Source organism: Hemicordylus capensis, chromosome 4, assembly GCF_027244095.1.
Source record: "Hemicordylus capensis ecotype Gifberg chromosome 4, rHemCap1.1.pri, whole genome shotgun sequence".
Lineage (NCBI taxonomy): Eukaryota > Metazoa > Chordata > Lepidosauria > Squamata > Cordylidae > Hemicordylus > Hemicordylus capensis.
Genome location: NC_069660.1, coordinates 247,464,565 through 247,478,255, shown reverse-complemented (window position 1 = coordinate 247,478,255; position 13,691 = coordinate 247,464,565). Strand labels below are relative to the sequence as shown.

The 13,691-nt window shown below is 41.7% G+C and overlaps 1 protein-coding gene across 10 annotated transcripts in view; it reads left to right on the top strand.

Moving 5' to 3' along the window:
- Nucleotides 1-13,691, top strand: part of ZNF521 (zinc finger protein 521) — a 438,900-nt gene that overhangs the window by 111,754 nt on the left and 313,455 nt on the right. The window lies entirely within an intron of this gene.

The window sequence follows — 13,691 nt, the reverse complement described above, 5'->3', positions numbered from 1 at the left end:
GGGGAGAGAGGGGCATATGCTACACAAGGATCTCAAAGCATTGAAGCATTTTTTGTGATGCGATTAGGTCAGGACTCTCAGACATTGTCACATTTGGCTATGCCACAGCAAGAAAACAAAGGGTTCAAGTCACCCCTGGTGTGACTGGCTGTCAGTGCTCCTTCTTGTCCTCTGCCTGGGGCAAACAGATCAAAGGGAAATGGAGAGAGCGAGACTAGCACATGATCACAGCAAGCTTGGAAGTCTCTGTGGGTGGAGCCTTAAAGATCATTGCCTCTTTCTTGCTTTACTAATTCAGTTTTGTAAGTGCAGAGCTTCAGTACGCTGATAACTTTTTTTTTTTTAGCATGCAGCCACACCCTGGGCACCTTAATAGAGCCAGCAAGTGCAGCAAGATGGGAAATTCCGGTGTTGCTATAATGAGGGTCTGCCTCTGTGTGGTGAGCCTGCTTTGGGACTTGAGAGCCAGACCAGAGGCCTTGTGCTGTCCTGTTCCCTGCCCTGTTTTTCCTTTTTCTGTTCAGCATGGCTCTCCCTTCCCTGGAGGATTTTATCTTAGCTGAGTGTCTCTTTCACCCTTTCTCAGAACAGCTGTAAATGGGAGCAGATACTGATGAATCATAGAAGCCATGTGGTCAGGTTGCTGTAGGCTCACACCATTGAGTTTTGGGGGAGGCCCAACTTGGTGCATAAGTAGTGATGAGAAGATAATTCCACGTCATTTCCTGATCTCGTTGGATATGCTGAGAGGCAGTAGATGGACTGTGCTCCTACTGTAGGCACCTGACCATCTCAGCAGGAATGTATCAGTTTGTGGAGATGGTATGCCACAAGACCTGTACAAATATGCCGGTCTAATCAACATTATGCTGCCGCTGTCGGGTACACTGATAAGCAGCTTTTCAGAAATCTACTTGCAGCAGAACCTGGCCCACATATTTCTGCTCCGTTACTTTGGTTGCATCACATCGCAAAGGATTTTTTCAGTGATAAATAGATGATTGCATAGTTTCTTTGACAAGGTTCCACAGTTCCATTTTCTATTTGTTTTGCAAGTGCCCCATCAGCTTCCGGGGAAGGTGACTTAGGAGCCCTGTCTTTTCTCCAGCTTGAATAGGGCAGGGGACAAGAAGGGAATTAGTCCTTACAGCATAGCTACAGGGAAGAATCCCACTCCACTGTCCAGCTCCAAGATGGACAGGAAGTGTGGCAACTGGCCTTTTCAGTCACAGCACTCAGGGACCCTTTGCCACCCAAATGAACCTTGGCCTTTCCTTCTGGCTATGGAAAGGAAGGGTGGGGCCAGCTGTGGGGCTGCAGAGGTCATCAGCAAAGTACAGCTTCCCCTGGCCCAAATGACCCCAGCCTTCCCTTCCAGCTCTGGATGGGAAGGTTGGGCAGATAGACGGTATGGACAGAAGATGGCAGAAGTGCTCACTACCAGTTGCCACCCAAACAGGCAGCCCCAAAGTTCTCCCCTGAAGTTGGAGGGGGAAGTTGGGTTTGGCTGTTGGATGGTAGGTGGCAGGTTCTATCATAGACACTCTGCTGCCTTCTGCCAAAATGAGCCTGAACCTTTCCCTCAGGCTCCGTGTTTGGAGAGGAGCTGTAGATTTCCCCTGCAGTCACACAGGACTTCTGAGACTCTCCCCATACCAGCATAGCTGTGGGGATGATCCCCTTACCTCTGATCTCAGGCAAATATGTGTGAGGTTGGGGACTAAGGCTACAACCTACTCTATTCACACTTTCCTGAGAGGAAGCTCCATTGGACAGGGGAAACTTGCCTCCATTAAACTTGCACAAGATTGCACTAGAAGGATGGGGCAGCCACAAATTTTGGCCTACCAAGGCCCACTCAAATGTATACAACCCTGTTGTTGAATTATTGCAAACATTTTGATAAAAAAAGACTGAAGAGATGGAAAACAGAGGCAGTGTACGTCAACTGAATCACAATATAATTTCTCTTTCTTTTGGCCAGTAATACTGTGGCTTTCTTTTGGCCAGTAATACTGTGACAAGATAGAAAAAGCAGATAAACGGCCTAAACAAAGGTCCTGGAATATTGCCACATGGTGGCCTCTCAATTAAAGGATAAAATTGCAAGAAACTGTTCAATTTCCACAGCAATGCAGCTGGGTTTTTGGGTCAGTAAATTAAGCCAAGGGGTTTCTTCTCTTTCTGTGTACAACAGGTGTACTGTGCTGATAGTGTTATCTGCCTTAGTACTAATGGGACTTAGTCTGTGATCATAAACGTGCTTACCCATGAGTACATCCCATTGAGATAAATGGGACTTGATCACGTGTGTCTACAATCACAGCTTGAATCACGCAGCTCTTCCACATGGATGCTAAATAGATCTGTCATAGGGAAATAAAAATAAGTTACAGGTGTTTGCTTTTCCTTTTCACCTTCTCAGTTGTCTCTTCTTGGGGACACTTATCTGCCCATTTAATCATAAATATAAGAATATAGATATTATGGCAAAGTGCTCAAATTTAAGTGCCGTGAAATAACTGAAGAAGGTTCCTTGTGTGAAATGGGGCCTTTCATGTCCATTTTAGCCTTTACTGGCCTTGTTTACACTAGTTTAATTTTTGCTGTGGACCGTTTATATTATCTGGTGGTACATTACTGACTTAACTGCTGTCATCTTTCAATCTGTAAAAGCAAGGAGCTCTTTTTTTTCATGTTTCTTTGTAAGTGATGAATGAATGGACCTGAATAGCCTATCAAAAATTAGTTCAGATGGATATACAGTATTGTAATTAAGATTCAGTGCTGTGACATCTCAATCCTTAGATGTGGAAGGAATTTCATTGTTATGCTGGATGGTGTTAACATTTTAAAATAATAGGAAGGAGCCATACCACATTCTGATGAATACTTTCAGCAAAAGCTATGCAGAGTTATTGCAAGTACCCCCATCTGTGGCAAACAACCTAGCAAAATTTGAGAAATGTAATGTAAGAATGCAGTATTTAATATAGTAGTATAGAGTAGTTGTTTTCTGAAGAAGTGGTGATCATGGTGACATACTTGAGCATATTAAACCCCATGCAGTTGTGCTTTTTGCCCCTGGAGGGGCAAAATGCGTAGGAGAGCTGGCTTACTTCCAAAAAGTATTAGATAACAATAAACCTATCTGAATCAAAAGATCTAGTCTTTCACTGTGTGTAAGAAGCACCTCTGTACTAGTGTCAGTATGAGAGAGCTTTAGCTGAGGGGTAGAAATACAGGGCCAGACTCTGCAGTATGATAACGGGAAAAGCAACATGCTTTGGTAACTGATTAATTAAGGGAAACGAAGGGGAGGGAGAAATAAAAGATAAAGTCAAAGCTTTATTCTTGATCAACAGATAGATGACATTGTCAATAGATAACTGTGTATGTGTATGTTTATGTGTATGTATATATACACACACCCAGTGTTCTCTGTAATTTTTTTTAAATCTCTGTGCGGAATGAGTTTTGTTCTGAGTGGCAGTATCAGGGCCGTGTGTGCACACATATATTCAGAGTGGGACCTTCCTGATTCAACCTAAGCGGAATCTAAAATTAACTGAGTGGACATCAGGAAATGTGTGAGTGCGCGTACATGTGCACGCCTTAGAGGGAACAGTGCAGACAACCCTTTGGTTTAATGATGAGAGGGTGTTTCCAATTTTTACTTGTGCACCAAAAAGTGTGGAGATTGCAAGTTAAGGTGATCACATTGTCTATACCATGTAAGCAGTAACTATTCATATTATGCTGGCTTTACAAGTTAGCCTCTGTATATGCACACTGTGTCTTTGCCTTTCAGCTTGACATTGGGCTTGAAGAGGGATTTTATTTAGGGAGGAATTCAACAGGTGCAGCTTCCTCACTCACTTGCTAGAGATGCATGTGATTAATTTCTGCCTGGTGCATCTCTACAAGGTACAGTGTCTATCCTCCCCCCCCCCCCCAAATCACTTACTGTAATAAATGTCCAATCATTTGCTACAGATGCACCTGATGGATTTGTGTCTGTTGGTTTATGATATTACCCACATGATCCCACAAATGGACTGAAAGTTTCATCACTTATCTTTATCGGCAGATCTGCATTCTCACAGGATCCAGCTGTGGTCACTCAAATAACCTGTATCTTCCAGAATGCAGGTGGTTGCTCAAATAAGCTTCTAGAGGCACTTCCTGCCCTGGACCATTGTCTGGTTTGACACCAGTTACTTGCACCTTAGGCAAAAGAGGAATCCATTGCTGGAAGAATTGCACAGAGATGGATCAAATCTTTGTTTCTTCCCAAGTATTTAAAAGGAATTTGTTAGATCATACTCTAATGGCATATCTGCAAATGGAAGAGATACCATAGCCATAAATATTTATTTTGCAGTTGAGTTGTGATACTCAGTGTCGTTGGATATAGTAGTGACACATCTTTTGATTACATTTAAGAACAAAGCAAATTGAGTTGACAAAGCTGGCTGAAAGTGAAGGGACAGAGGGGAATGCAGAGCAACAAAGGCAGCAGCCACCTGCAACCAAGTAGGTTGCAGGGGAACATGGTGCACAAACATTTTCAAGTCCACTTCAATAGCATCCTAAGGTGTTTTTTCTTCTTCTTCCCCCATTTGCGGGAGGGGATATGTTGTCAAGTGCTGGGGCAACCAGGTGCTGTTCTTGTACTGCATTGGCAGGAAAGGAAATTCAGTGAAACATAAGGCACAGAGGCAGGAAAAGATGAAACCTGGTGATCATTCTTCCCTACGTCATTGAGCCAAGAATGCCTTTGTATTTCCTTCAGTCTTAATGGGGGTGTGGGAGGGAAGGCTAGTTGAAGATGTGATAGGTTTGAAGTTGGGTGGAGATTCTAGGTAGAATCTTGGGCGGAGGTTGGTAACTGGACCCCATGGGTTCGGACAACACACCTGCTGGGAGCATGCTTCTTGTGGGAACCTCCGGTTTCCTTTTACTTATTTTGTGCTTATTTATGGATGATTGTGGGAATCCACCCAAGTGTGGGTTCATGGAGACTAATTTGTAAAGCTTGCACAATATCTGAAACTGTACAGTCTTATGGTTGAACTGAGCACTTAACTTGCAATTTCCACACTTTTTAGAGCATGAGTTAAAATTTAAAGCACTTTAGCTTGTTTAACTGAAAGTTTGTTGTTTTTAGCTTACTTACCAGCTTATGAGATCACCTGGAATTCTGTGTGTCTGTCCGTGTGTCCACCCCTATCAACTTCGCAACACCTGGACCAATATAAACCAAATCGGGTACAGTTGTAGGGCATCATCACTTGACATCTCAGTGGCGTAGTTTGTGATGATACAATCCACCCTGATCAAAGATGGCAGATGCGTTAACCTTGTGAACCGCCTAACCGATTTGAACCAAATGTGCTACAGCTGTAGGGACACATAGGGATGCCCAAATGGTGTAGTGTGTGATGATGTAATCCACTCCAATTCAAGATGGCGGCCATAAGAACATCTGAGGCGCAAGCGGGCTAATTTGTGGACTGCCTAACTCATTTGAACCAAATTAAGTTCATTTGCAATGAGTGGCATGTAGGGACACCTCAACGGTGTAGTTTGTAATGATGTCATCTACAGCAATTCAAGATGGCAGAAACCTAAACTTTTGAGGTGCAAATGGATTAACTTGTGAGCCGCTTAACCAACTTGAACCAAATTTGCTACAGCTGTAGGAACATATATGGCTGCCCTAATGGTGTGGTGTGTGATGATGCCATACACTCCAATTCAAAATGGCAGCTGTGTGAACATCTGAGGCGCAAGTGGGCTAATTTGTGGACTGCCTAACCCATTTGAATAAAATTGGGTACAGTTGCAGTGATACCTCAGTGGCATAGTTTGTGATGATGTCATCCACACATATTCAAGAGGGCAGGCACGTAAACTTTTGAGGTACAAGTGGGCTAACTTGTGAACTGCTTAATTTGAGCGAAATTACGTAAACCTTTGAGGCGCAAGTGGACATTCCAACCGATTTGAACCAAATTGGCTACAACCAATATGCTGTATGGACACATAAGAATGTCCCAATAGTGTAGTTTGTGATGATGTCATCCACCCTGATCCAAGATTGTGGGCGTGTGAACTTTTGAGGTGTAAGTGCACTAACTTGAGGACTGTCTAACTGATTTGAACCAAATTGGGTACAGTTGTAGTGATTGACAAGCGGACACTTCAGTGGTGTAGTTTATAATGTCATCCACCCCGATCCAAGATGGTAGACACATGAACGTTTGAGGTACAAGAGATCTAGCTTGTGGACCTCGATTTGAATCAAATTTAGTTCAGTTGTAGAGACAGTGAAAGGAAAGTAGGCTGATTTGTTCTTCCTAGAACAACCTGTTTATATTTTAATGTCCTTGTTTATTTTGAAAAGGCAGTATGTTGTATGAGCACCTTGTGCAAGTGTGTCCTTGTGTTAAATTTTTACCTCTGTAATTTTACAGTATTTTACAGTGTCTAAGCCACATCACCTTATCTTATTAAAAATGCACAGGATTGTGTTTTTAAGCTTAACAAGATCTAGTTTGTCAGAATTAAACCATAACTGACACAAGTGGACCAGTTCCATTTATCTGTTAGAAAATGGAGACTAACCCTGCAGCAAAATTCTTAGGCCCTGGCTATTTAAGAGAACGTCTTTTTCTACCCTACCACCTGTTGAGATCATCAGGGATCCTCAGCGTTGGGCCCCCAGATGTTCTTGGACTTCAACTCCCATAATCCCCAGCCAAAGGCCACTGGGCCTGGGGATTATGGGAGTTGAAGTCCAAGAACATCTGGGGGCCCAACGTTGAGGATCCCATTCTAGAGAGGTTCACCTGCAGTTGCCGCCAACCCGTTTGGCGGCTACTTGGGAACGAGCCTTCTCTGTGGCTGCCCCTGGACTTTGGAATGTGCTTTCTGTTGAAATAAGAGCCTCCCCATCTCTGGCAACTTTTAAAAAGCTCCTGAAGTCGAATTTATTCACCCAGGCTTTTAATTAGATTTATGGTTTAAATTTTTAATACTGGTTTTAGATTAGTTTAATGTTAATGTTTAAATTATTTTAATTGTTTAATTGATTTAGTTTTGATTCTGTTAAATTGATTTTAATTGTTTTAATTTGTTGTAACCGCCCTGAGCCATTTTAGAGGGGCAGTATATCAATCAATCAATCAATCAAAGAAACAAAGAAACAAATATTCATGGAATATTAGCTGTAGCCAAGTTACCTAAATGGAACCTTGATATTCGGAAGTAGTATACCCGTATAGTACCTAATGCTGGGGACATGCAATGGGAAGAACATTATAAGAGCCTGGAAATGTATTGCAGTCTTCTTAAAAGTATCCATATGGGTGCACTGAGTAAATTAAAAGTGAAAAATGATGCAAGAAGCACCCAACCAGCATTTTACAGTAATGTTTACAATAGCCAGCAGTGCTGTTTGCTAAAGAATCAACACAGTTTCTGTTTCATTCATACTGAAAACTTACTTTATATGAAAGGAAACAAATTAGCAATCAGCAAAAGATACAAAATGGCTTCAGAGGACTACTGCCAGGTGCACTGCAGATAGCTATTAATGCCAGCATCTATTAGGGACTTCTAAGAAAGAATTATAGGTACCTCTTCCACAATGGTCTTAGGTTGCCAAGTTTGTTGTTTTAATCAAGTTGTGGCATGTTAAATCATACTTAATGGTGTGTCTCTTTTTCTTTTCTTGCTGGCTACAAAGTAAAAGCTGTCAAGAACAAGTACAACTCTTGAGTATACTCTATACATGGAGTACATTATCTTCATTGGACCCTATGGGGGTAGCTTTGTACCTTGATGCTATGAGTGACAAGGTACAAAGAGGCTACCACTTCCTGGTGTCTGTAGATAGCACAGAAACAAAGACACAAGTTACTGTATTGTAAAAAGGAGGGGCACAGCCTCAGAATATATTCTTCTCCTTTAAACCACAAAAGGAGAAGGGAAAGGTTGTGCCTTCGAGTCGGTGTCTACTCCTGGCGACCACAAACTCCTGCTTAATGGTTACTTGCTGTGCTTTCTACACCATAGAATGTGGGGTGGGGATTCTTGGCATGGTTTAAAAAAATGTACTAACAGATCCCATCATCCGTGAGATGCTGTGGGAATTATAATGTCAGGACACATGACATTGTAAGGGAAAGATCCTCTATAATGCCAGAATTATAATGTCGGAATACTGTGAGGCTGTTCTCACGATCAACCTAAACCAGCCTGGGTTAGGCTGGTCGTGAAAGGCAGTGGGATCCTCGCAGATCCCTCTGCTCCCCACCAGGGTGGATTTGATTTAAATCAAACTGATTTAAATCATGATTTAAATCATGATTTAAATCACTAGCAGGGTGGATAAAAATTAAAAAAATCTGATTTAAATAAAAAAAATCTGATTTAAATCAAAAATCCAATTTAAATAAAAAAATCCGATTTTTTAATTTAAATCGGATTTTTTTTTATTTAAATCAGATTTTTTTTATTTTTATCCACCCTGCTAGTGATTTAAATCGTGATTTAAACTGTGATTTAAATCAGTTTGATTTAAATCAAATCCACCCTGCTCCCCACCCACCTAACCCTCTTAAGAAATCCAGCTGTTAACCGAGGCTAAGGGTGCACTTGCACCTTTACCCCAGCTACTGGGTATCATGTGTCTCCTCAGGCTGAGTTCAGCCTGAGGAGACACAGAGACAGGTGCATAGAGCGCCTGTCTGACAGGGGAATCCTCAATGCAACATGTGTGTTGTGTGCTGCATGGTTGGATATCCAGAGGCCGGAAGAATCAGTTCTGGCCCCAGATCCCTCCACCCTTCTCCGTGCCTCATGGAGCTGCACAGAGAAGGGCTGCTCGTGTGGGCACAAGAGGTGTGCTGAAGACAGACGGTTTGGTCGTCTGGGGGGAAGGCAGGTTAAGGGCAGCCTTCCCCCCACACCCTCCCAGCCCACCCCTGGCGATCGTGAGAATCACCTCAGTCTGTTCTAGGATTGGGTTTAATCCATTTTTCCCTCTTCCTGTTTTGCAAAAGGATATTTCCATTGTATTCCCTATCCTTCATTTTCAAAGTAATTATATTCCCACCCACCCCACATTTAGAAGAGGGGTGATGATCTTCCCCCTGCTTTTTAAAAAGCCATCTCTTCATTATTTGCCCCATCACATTGTTAAACGGATCTTTCCAGTATCCCCTTCTACTTTTAAAAATATCTTTCCATGATTCCCCATCTATTTTTAATTGGGATTGTTCCATAACCCCGTCTACTGTAGGTAGCTTTTCATTATTCTATCACTTTATTATCAGTAGGGCTTACTCTGGAGTAAACATACAAAAGACTGTACTTCTAGGCATCCTCTACAGACACAAAAAAGCTCAGCAAAACAGCAGTCTCTGCTCTGAGCATGGATCAACTTAGCCACATATCTCAAGCTTTCTGTGGTGGCTCAGTTGGTCCACACAGCTCAGTGTAAAGGATAAAGAACCATTTTTGTGTGAAGGGAAAAGATTGCTGCTGGGAAGAGTCAATCAGTCCATTCGACATGTGGTATGATGTGTTCCAGTACTTGATTACCTTGTTTTAATAGATACTTCAAAACTTGAGAAAAACTCAATAATTTTCAAAACAACAAAAGATATAGGGTGGCCAGAACCTCAGGGGTATACTCGTGAGTCAAATGGGCCGTAACCCAAAATTTGGTTTTAAAAAAGCCAGGTCTAAAGACCTGGATACATTTAAAAGGATAATGAAAAAGAAAATGGTACTTCATTTTTAGCCTTAGATTATGTGGGGAAAACAACTTTTTATGGATCTATTATCAAACTATTCTGGCTTGGTCATTTCTTAGTAGATATGCACCAGATATGGACAGGTGGTAGTGCTTGTCAACTATTTGCTGTGTGTTTAATTTCAGATGAACTGGGTGGAAAAGGGGCTTATTATGGTTGACTGAAGTTTTTACACTTTGTCCATCAAGCCTGCATAATGAAGCTCGGAAAGTTTAGGAAGAAAGATAAGAAAGTTGGTCTTAGACATATTGCTTTTTTGATTAAATATTCAGACAGAAATATGAGACAAATAGAGATGTAGGATTGGATGTGGGCAGAAAGTCCTGGGGTAGACAGAAAAAGTTGACTGGTATCACTGTATAGGTGAGCCGAAAGCCATGGGATTTGATGTGGTCATTCAAGGATAGTGAGTAGAGAACAAAAATTGTACCTTGTGCATTGGAACAATTCTACAAAAAGAAGCTATAACCTCCTTTCAAGAACTCTAATTGTTGTGTTCCTTTCTCTGTGATTTTTCTTTTGAATGCAAGCGATTTTAAAGTGATGTTTTACATTGCTTAAAAATTATCTCCATGTTTGTTGCTGTTGTGTAGGCAGGAAATAAACCATGAGCTTTTGTGGGATTTTAAATTTATCCCAAGAGTGAAACGCTTGCAACAAGGCCTTCACAAGAGGGATTAATTTCATGTATCTTTCAGGAATCCACTGGGTATTATCTTTATACATTATCAAAATGTGTTTTGTTTGATATATTTTAAATTAGTATTTTTTTATGTATGTGGAGTGGAAGAAGAGTTAGTGTCTATTTATGTGTGGTTATGTGCTTGTTGGCTGCAGTTACAACTGGAAACCTAGAAGACCCGTATTTTAAACCTGGGGGAGCGGGTAGGGGGGCAACACATTTCTTTATATCTGGCATTCCTAAGTAATGTATGGGTTAAAAAAAAACCTCCCAGATCTGGCTGAAAGATACATATACTATAGTTTATTCTATCCTCCCCCCAAACATACTACCGTAGGCTTCTAGTTTGGAGTCTGCTGATAAGTGCCAGATCTTAAATATCCCTCCCATTCAATCGTAGCTTCTCTGGACATCCTTTAGCAGATGCTGTCAACTCATCACCTTTCTTTCATTTGACTCACTCTGTCTTCATGGATCACTGCATGTTTGCGCGTGTGTGTCAAGCAGAAGGGCACAGTAGCAAACGGATCACCCTCAGAGGCTTAACTTTTCAAGTCCAGAGCACTGGCAGTCTTCACTAGTCCAGTTCTGTAACCCCTCATGTATGCTCAACTTAGGCCTTGTAGGTATTATGATGAGTCCATAGGCATCAGGAGACAGATTCACTGTGTGAGCAATGCTTTGCAAATGTAAAACCACTGAATTTTTAGTAGACACATAGAAAGTTTGAAAGTGATCTTTCTAACCTTTCTCGGAAGCAGTAAGTATGTATATATTGGTGTGCATGTGCATGCTTGCAGACCTCTCTGTAAGCACATTAATACTGAGTGAACAGTTTCTCAAATGTCTATAAACTAAATGGCTTAAATATTTACTGAGATTGTCTTCCTCTCACTGAACCAAAATTTTTAATCTGGCTGTGCTTGTTGTCCCATTAATTTAAGAGGATCAGTATTTAGTATAGTGCTTTTGTGGTTGCCCTGATTACAAGATGCACCTTGGATCAAAGAGAGAGAAAGAAATTTTTTAATGTGTATTTTTTTAAAGAACACCCTCTCTAGCCTTTTAAATAATGCATGTGAGAAGTCATCAAAGCTTTACCCTTTGCAAAACGTCATTTGAACATTTGAATTTGTATTCAAACTATCTGTCTTTTTAAAAGTTAAAAGTTCAGATACCATTGGCTTTTTAAGTACTACTGCAATTCTAGTGGGGTTTTTGGAAGCTTATGGTTTCCTGGGGAGTTTCTTTCATTGTCAACATCCTGACTAACAATGTGCATGTGCTTCTAACAAAAGCTACACACACACAGGGCCAGCTACCATGCTTCTAAAGTAGTGAGGCGAAAATCTTTGCTCTGGAGCTCCTTGCTATGGAAGCGCTCTTTAAGAATAGAAACACATCCCCAATGGGTGCGCATCCCTCAAGGATGTGTTTCCCCAGGTCAAAGACTGCTTCCAGAGCAAGGCAAGAGCAGTGAAAATCATTGCTATCTTGCACAAGAGCACCTTTGCTTCGGAAGCTCAGAGGCTAGTGCAGCCCACATGCAGCATCAGGATGTCAGCCAATGTTTTTTGCACATAATGAATGTGTCACTGGTGGAAGCACTTCCTTACTGGATGATGCTGTTAATGCCTATGCAAGTTTTTTGGTATCTTTCAGACACACAGACCAGTCTCATTGTCCATTAGATTCTGATGCAGAAAAGAAACTCCTATTTCAGCAAAGGTATCCTCATTAATTTCAGCATTGGGTACAGCTCTTCTAGTTCAACAAGGGTGGGCATGTGACGACAGTCTTCCCCCATGAAATGAATGAAGAAGCCCCTGCTCTCATGGGACCTCTGTATCCTCATCCTCTGGTCTGTGTTCTCATCCTCTGTGTCCTTTGCTGGCACTGTCCATTTAAGTTACAGTAGTGCAGAGCCTACTTTCAATCTGGTGAATCTGACACAAGGAAGGAAATTAGTTACTTGATATCATGTGTGGGCTCTTAGTGCTTCCCCAATGGTAACTTCAAACCATACCTCTACATCTGTTGTATGGACTCATAGAAAGTGTGTGTGTGTGTGTGTGTGTGTGTGTGTGTGTGTGTTGTCTATCCCTGACACTGTTTCAGCTTTCTGACTCACAGCTTCACCTGGGTATCATGTGGACTCCACTGTGTGAAACAGGTTGCTGGGCTAGATGGGCCTTGGGCCTGATCCAGCAGGGCTGTACTTATGTGGTCATTAGTGGGTTGGGCTAAGAGGTAATCTTCACGTATCACTGATCTAGAAAAGAATTAAACATTCATGAGGCCAGGAACTAAGGAACACTAGTGACCCCCACATATGTGTACTTCAAAATAAGTTGCTTGTTTAAGTATTCTTGGTAGTAATTTGTCAGTGCCGCTTTTACTAAAACGCTCCATAACACTGGGCTGGGTTGAGTTGACCATTATGCCAGGTGATATAGTCAGTACAGTCCCAGCTTGATTTGCTTATGGAGTAATTATTTATAATTTTGCATATGTGAAGAGTATGATGGCCTGTTTCCTTTGAAATTTCCTGCTACTTGGAACTTTATTTACACTTTAATACCAGTCCATATTTTAGACTCTAAACCATGATTTGTGCAGTTTTCCTTTTCTCCTGTCTTTTCCAAGACTCCCTATATACTATTCCAAACAGCAGTCTCTGAAGGCAACGCAGTGTTCCAAAACAAATTTGCTGGTTTGATGTTTTGCTAACCAGTTTCAAAACATAGTTTCCTAAACCTGGTTTGGTGGCTGCTTGCAAATCAAGGTTTGTTAGCTGCTGTCAGTTCAGATACCACAGCAAACCATGATTTGTGGTCTGTAGCTCAGTGCAGGGCTGCACAATTTTGACCCTTCTGCAGATGTTGAACTACAAATCCCAACATTTTTGCCTACTGTGGCTGGGGATGATGGGAGCTGTAGTCCAAAAACAGCTGGAGGGCTGAAGTTGTGCAGTCCTGGCCTAGTGTTATATCTGAACCATCTGCTGTTTAGTAATAAGAAAATATCTTGGTCACGATCAGGAGCAGAATACTCGGAATTGCTTGGTATTTCAAAAGTAGGAGAGGAGGCCTGTTTATTTGCTATCAAAAGCTAACAATCTATGTGTGAATTGCACGCTACTTCATGGTTAGAACAAATATGGACAGAGGGGAGTGAAAGTG